The following is a 7,840-nucleotide window of genomic DNA, read 5'->3' as shown; positions in this document are numbered from 1 at the left end:
ATTTCAGATGAGAGCTCTAATATGCTCATGTTACATTAAGAAAGACAAATATATAGGGGCACCTGGGTGGCTCAGTTGGTTAAGCTTCCAACTTCAGTTCAGGTCATGACCTCACGGTTTGTGAGTTCCAGCCCTGCGTTGCGTTCTGTGCTGACAGCTCAGAGCCTGGAGCCTGCTTTGGATTCTGTGTCTCCCTCTCGCTCTGCCCGTCCCTCACTAGTACTCTGTCTCTCTCTCTCTCTCTCAAAAATAAAGTAAAACATTAAAAAATTAAAAAAAAAGTATATTTAAAAGGAGGAAGTCACTGGATTAAAAATAAAACAAAATACTAAAACAGCATCAATAATAAATACATTAGCGAACGAAGTTGGAGATCTCAGTAAAATATTGAAAGAGACTGTCAGAAAAGTGTCAACGAACAAAAAATTACAGCTCCATGAAAAATTGGAAGAATGCTTAAGCAGTAATGAGTTAAATGTATAATTTTTAATATAAAATGTAAATTCCTCACATAAATAAAATTAAGATAAATTAGTTGAGATAATATGTTTTTAAACTATGCAGCACAAAAAATAAATTTTATTAAACAAATAAAATACAATTAATAATACTTTTACAAATATGAAAACTTTATATCACTTATCAAAGCTGATAAAAATCATAATAGGCAAAATAATTCATTTGAAAAATTAAATTAAATTAATTTTTTTCCCCTATTTGAGAAGTCCTTCAGTCATTTTTTTCATCAAATGGTTATTCCTGATTACTTAGCTCTCAAAGAATTAAGGAATTGATGGTGACATCAACGATATAAGTGATGTTGGGGCACGTGGTGGCTCAGTCGGTTAAGCATCCACCTCTTGATTTTGGCTCAAGTCGTGATCTCATTGTTCTTGAGATAGAGCCCCGCATCATGTTCTGTGCTGACAGTACGGAGCCTGCCTCAGATTCTCTCTCTCCCTCTCTCTCTGCTGCTCCCTCGCTCATGCTTCCTCTCTCTCTCTTTTTCTCAAAAATAAATAAATAAACTTGTAAAAAAAGATACAAGTGATGTCATATTTCATCATTTTAAGTCATCTTTGAGATGTTTGTGAATGGTAAATGGTGTAACTGTATAAGGAATTCAATTCCATTGATTTAATAATTTGACAATAAAGTGTGCTCAAGTTCCTAAGTGTGCTCAAGTTAATAACTTGTCACATAAGAATCTAAGAAAATCTTTCCTGTGTACATCAAAATAAATGTTAATAAGACTTAGTGGTGTACAAAATAAAAATTTCCTAAAATGTAATAAATATTATTTAACATGCGATTATACCATATTTCATATGTATTACAAATGTAACTGGGTTCTGCTCCCACTGGATGATGAATCATACATATATTTATCATATGTATGTTGTATCTTAATAATCTCTCTCTATATAATTATGATTTATATGTGTATATGTATGTATGTATAGACAAATATACATACACATATAAAGATTCCTAAGTGCTCTCTAGTATGTGTTTCTTTCACTTTGTTGAGTGTGGTTCATTTATTATGGAAAGTTCTTCAAAGTGAACACTACCTCTTTCTGGGGTTTCCCTGAACATTAGAAATGTTAGCTGGGGAGGGCACTTGAATGGTTCTGTGTCTGATCTAACTTTCATTATTGAGTTTTGGATCAGGGAGTTCCTCTCTGGAGGATTATGTGTCATTTAACAGATCATTGCTCCTACAATCACAGACTTACCAAATAGAGTCATTATACTTCCTCCTGGAGTAATATACCTTCTCCATTAAGGTTTAGCTTCTGCCCTGGAGACTGGAGAACTAGTAACTCTTCCTCAAGATAGGGTGATTAACCTCGAATTGTTTTTCAGCACTAGGTTAAGTTACTCCTCCTTAAGAAACTTCTTAGTTATTCAGAAGTTGATAAGGCATTATAGTTGTCCCCTAATATAGTTTCATAAAGCACAAGATAGGTGATCAAGTCATTAACTCAGGGTCACATACTAGTCAATGGCCTTCATTCCCTGTTAATTCAAGGTGAAACCAAATTTTATATGCTTGGCAAGTATTGTATGTTTTTGATACTTGCTTTCATCCCCCCAGCGTGTCTGAATTAGAAGGTCAGAACTTAGGTTATTGATTTTGCTAAATAAGGTCACCAAAAAATGGTAATTAAAAAAATACACACACACACACATGTACAAATACACTAGCAGGTATCTCATTTGTAAAGGAGGACACTTGGGTCAATGATTTTTTTGTAACACCATTGACATCTACTGCTTGAATATATGTGTTAAATTTGCTAGTATAGAATCCCTTGAACCTATTAATCAGGTGATATCAATTTTTTGATTCAATTGTTGTTGCTGACTTGGAGAAAGTTGACCATTTCCATATAGAAAATGGTCACTACTGATAATTTTTAAATTGGAAACAGTGGATGTGACTAATTCATAGAAGAGAATTTTTCTAGTTTGCTCTAGTAGTGATATGTATGCACAATCTAATTCTAATGATTTAGTCAAAATTCTAATTAATGTCAATAATGGGGAAGAAAGATATTGAGTAACACAATTTTGAAGATATCATGATTCTTAGCTTCATCACTGTGGGTTTCTCTTATACCTATATAGTCATATGTTACCTACCTATAGTCATATGTTTAAAAGCTTTATATTTCTTAAAAAAATTAAAAATTGATAGATGATTGAATGCAAAAGTTAAAAGTTTTTTTTTTTTTTTGGTAATACCTGAGTATTTTCATCAAACATATACTTTATCCTTAGGTGTCTATATGTCCTTTCCTATCCCTCCCCGCAACACCCCCCCCCCAAACCAATTCCACTGACATTTTAGTTAGGTCATTAAGATTATTACTATTAATATGTAATAGCTTCTTTAATGTGTTCTCATCAGTTTCCTGTCATCCAATTTACTCTAGATATTTATCAAATTAATTTCCTTAATATTGTTACCTTTATCAAAATTTCACCATGTAGTACATACATATACATATACACATGCATACTACATACATACAGTGGCTTTTCATTCCTTATCAAGTTCAACTTCCTCATATTCCTCATGTTGATCCTGAGAGTTTGATATTAACCTTCCCTTGTGATACTAACTGTTCTTTGTGATAAAACCATCCTATGTATTAAAGAGGCAGACTTTAAATCACACCTATATCTTTTATTTTCTGTTAGATAGCCTCTTATTAACTTGGAAATACTCAAGTTTATTAACTTGGCCTAGAATGTCTTTTCCTGAATCTTCAAGGGTAGATTCAGTATAATTTGTTACCTTTTGAAAGACCCCCAAGGATGATTCTTCCTTCCTGAGACATCCATGGAACTTTTAATATTTCTGTATTGTCACTTGCATTCTGCTTTGTATTGTAATTAATATTTTATACATATAAAAAATCTTTACTTGATCAACATTGTAAAAAGAATTGTATTATTTTTCAATTCAAGACAACGTTTTGTAACAAATTAGAAACTCTCATTATTTTTTTTTAATTTTTTTTAACGTTTATTTATTTTTGAGACAGAGAGAGACAGAGCATGAACGGGGGAGGGGCAGAGAGAGAGGGAGACACAGAATCTGAAGCAGGCTCCAGACTCTGAGCCATCAGCCCAGAGCCCGACGCGGGGCTCGAACTCAGGGACGGAGAGATCGTGACCTGAGCTGAAGTCAGACGCTTAACCGACTGAGCCACCCAGGTGCCCCTAGAAACTCTCATTAAATATCTTTTGAAAAAAATGAATAAAGTAGCTTTAGTTTAATTAAACATACACTATATTATTTTATTTTGTGAGAAAGCGGGACGTTTTAAAAAAGATTTATTTATTTATTTATTTATTTATTTATTTATTTATTTATTTTACAGAGACCGTGTGCATTCACTAGGTCTCAAGCCAGGAGGAGGGGCATCAAAAGAGGGAGGGAAAGAATCTTAAGTAAGCTCAGTGCTGTCAGTGTAGAGCCCTACACAGGACTCAATTTTATGATGGTGAGATCTTGCCCTGAGTCGAAATCAAGAGTCGGATGCTTAACTGACTGAGCAACCCAAGGGCTCCAAGATTTTCTTTTTTGGGGTAATCTCTACACTCACTGTGGGGCTGGAACTCAAAACCCTGAGATCAAAGTCTTACTCTCCACCGTCTGAGTCAGTTGGGCCCCTGAAGGTGGGACCTTTCAACAAAGAGAATATCTGAATAGTTCTTTTACTTTTGATTTTAGTGAGGTATTATTTTATCTAAAATGGCATACTTGGAGTCCATGTTTTTCCAACAGTTTCTAAAAACATCTTTTAACATTGATATACTTATTGTTATATTATTATATGATATAATATTATATTACCTCTATATTATAATTATATTACCTCTGACTGGTTTGGAATTAGTACCACTCTGACAGAGAAGGCTCTTGAAAACCAAGATATATGCATCTGAATGAGGAGCTAGAGAAGGAGACAGAGCCTTCAAGGAATGTTTTTTGGTCCAGCAAAATATAAGTCAAATTTATTTTTTGTGATTTAGGAAGCAAAGCTGTTTCCCCAAAAAATAATATATAAACCATTTTTAATGTTTTTATTCAATTTTCACTGTTGGAGTAAAAACATGCATATCTGTTGTGAAAAGCAAGAAGTTAATAAGATTTTACAGCTGGTAGCTCTCAGACTCTATAGAGACCACAAAACTGGCAACATTTTCTATTAAAAAACATTTGATATTTATTACAGAAGTCTATATAAAACTATGATGTCACAGATACCAAAAAAATTGCGAGAAGTTATAAGCAAAATAAAATTGCAATTTTGCTTATTTATGCCAGTCATTTACAAAGTGTGCTAAGTGAAACTGTCACTTTGATAGTTTCAATGTGGAATTGCTCAAATCTACTTAAGAATGCAATGATTCCTCAAACTATATTTTTCTTCAAGAACAGTGAAGCAGACCTCTGGGTCTATTTTGTCAGATAAAAATTCAGTATCAGCCTTCTTAGAGGCTGAATTGCCACATGCTGCCGAATTAATTAAGAAACTGACTTCAAGAGTGCTGGGTACCTTGCAAACACAAATGTGCCTGTAGGCGGCTTTTCTTTAGTGGCTATCTCACTTTGCCACTACGTTTCTATCTTTGCATCACACTGAAATTTCCATTCCTCTCAGAAGTGGATTAAAACTTATCTCTTTTCGAAGAATGGAATGAGATCACTTAAGAAGTCTGCATCATTCTTACTGAGAGTGAGGGAGAAGCATTTGTCGGCACTGATCTGAAAGCAGTTTCTAGTCATTTATTAACACTTTCTGTGAAAGCACTACTGAAAACTAAATGATACATGACTTCCGAAGCCTGGAAATTCAGAGAGAAGACCCAGAAAACATGTTGAGGGCTATTTCCAAAAATATAAGTTGAAAAAAAAAGTCAAATTGTTACAGACCCACCAGACCAATGTTACACTCCCCATCACGCTGCTTCCCACCATGAGACGTAAATATAATTGGAATAAATCTGTAAACATTCTAGCATTGCCGCGAAATACCTGCAGGAATTCACCTTAATGTAGATGAAGTACATACGATTCATGATGTCCCCGTTACAAAAGCAAAATTAAAGAGGTATTCAAGTCTCCCTAGGGTTGTCAGTTGCTACTAGATTTTGATTCTGTACAAATATAAGCATAGTAGAACCACTTTGTCACCAGCTGGAAAATGACTTTCCATGGTGGGAACTTCACTTACATTAGGATAGTTTTGTAACATCTAGCAATTACTGACTTTTCCAATTTGTGCATGTGTATTTCTTTGAACACTAAGCCACCTTTTCTCTACACTTCTAATGTGAAGGATGTATTCAGCCTCAAGATGTTTGATTATACTTAAACTGCATTATGAAATGTACTGAGCAACAAGTTCACCAATAAACGAAATAAAAAAATAAATCGAAGTTGTTACTGATCATTCAGGAGTCAGTCATGAAGTTCCCTACTATCTTTATAGCCATGAATATATAATTTCTATTGATTAAAATTCTCCTTGACAAGAGTATATCCCAATGAAACAAAGGGGCTAAGTATACAAAACTATGGAAAGAACACTGAAGCCTACGTGTTTGGGTTTGAATCCTGGTAGCAGTCATGTACTCTTGGGAGAGTTTTTGTAATTTCATCATGCCTTAGGTGCCTCCTGTCAAGTGGAGATAATAATAGTAATAATCTAGTAGGGAGTATGGAGGATTAAATATGTTAATAGACATAAAGAATTTAGAATAACGAGGGACACACAATATGTGTTAGCAATTTTAATTTTTATTACCAGGAATACAGTCTTAGAATATTTGGCTCTATATTTATTGGCGGCACATTAGTCTAGATGCTGGCAAGGCCAGCCACATGCTAATGAAATTAGCTATATTTTTTCATGGGTTCTAGAATATGTTGCTCCCTTCTGACTGAAAGTTGTAATGTTTGAAGGTTTCTCAGCCTCAATTTTCCTAGAGTACATCAAATTGTAGACTTCACTGAGTGAATCCCTTAAACTACATGAGGACAAGACAGTCAATGGTCAAGAGTGGGGAGATTATGTTTAAATTTCTTATAGAGTGAACCAGAAACTTGAAACTTGAAATTTCATTTACCTTTTCTCTTGTCCCCACATCAAAATTGTCACAGTTTTATTGGTTTTTCCTTTGAAATTTATTTTAAAATATGTGTAATTCTTTCTTTCTTTCTTTCTTTCTTTCTTTCTTTCTTTCTTTCTTTCTTTTTTTGAAGAGCACATTATTTCTTGTTGGAGACACATGGAAATTTTTTCCCATCTTCAAGTCTCCCAGAATACCAATCTGTTAATCATATTGTGGGCAGAGTGGTCTCTTTAGCATAATAATTCAGTCATTTTACTTTCTTACATAAATTCATCCAGGAGTTCTATATTTCATTCAAAATAAATTTTAAAGCCTGTGATGGTTTATACAAAAACCTTCATGTTTTGGTCCTTTCTACTTTACCATGCTGATCATCTGCCATTTTCTAAAATGTTCCCCTCCTTCTGTTCATGCCCCATTTCTGGACACTTTTTCTTCTATCTTCTTGCCTTTGTACCACATCTACTCTAAGCAGTAGCGGTAATTATTTCCATAATCCTCACGTGTGGAGACCATTATACATGTACTTCAAGACTCATGTCTTTATTTTTCACCCTCCAGCCCAGAATGAATTGGAACTTTGATTTGAGTTTCAAATTGTTCAGTATATTAGTTCTTACTTTGTTATTAGTTCTTATTTTGTGAGCAAGAGACATTATTTTTCAAGCAATCCATGAGAATTTGGGGAGCAAAGACTGAGTTTTGTTCTCAAAATGTCAAAACTCAGATGTCCCTGAAATCTACATGGGTCATTGAACCAGGAGGCAATCACTAAATGATAGTTGATTAAGGGATGCATTCAATTTTATATTAATAATATTTGAGATCAATCCTGACCCTATGTGTTATAGCCAGCTGTCCCATTCCTGGGTCAAGTACCCAGCATCCAGAAAGACAGTCCTAATTTGCTACATTTGTATACCTTATAACATTTCCCCCCTTGATCAGACTTCTAACAATGTTTTAGAAATTGAATTCTCACCTTGGATCTGCTGCTCAGTTCTCCTTCACTGATCTTTACCAACCTTTGTTTTCCTTTCTGGGTTATAATTTATTCTTCAGCCTTTAGGTTAAAATTTTGACCTGTATGTGTTTTACAGGTCTAAGTGACATTTATAAGAATGCTATATCTCAAATTTCTGAGTATGAGAGTCATTGTTAAAACTTTTTTGGTGGGTGTATT

Source organism: Leopardus geoffroyi, chromosome C2 (assembly GCF_018350155.1).
Source record: "Leopardus geoffroyi isolate Oge1 chromosome C2, O.geoffroyi_Oge1_pat1.0, whole genome shotgun sequence".
NCBI lineage: Eukaryota > Metazoa > Chordata > Mammalia > Carnivora > Felidae > Leopardus > Leopardus geoffroyi.
This window is presented reverse-complemented; position numbering follows the sequence as displayed.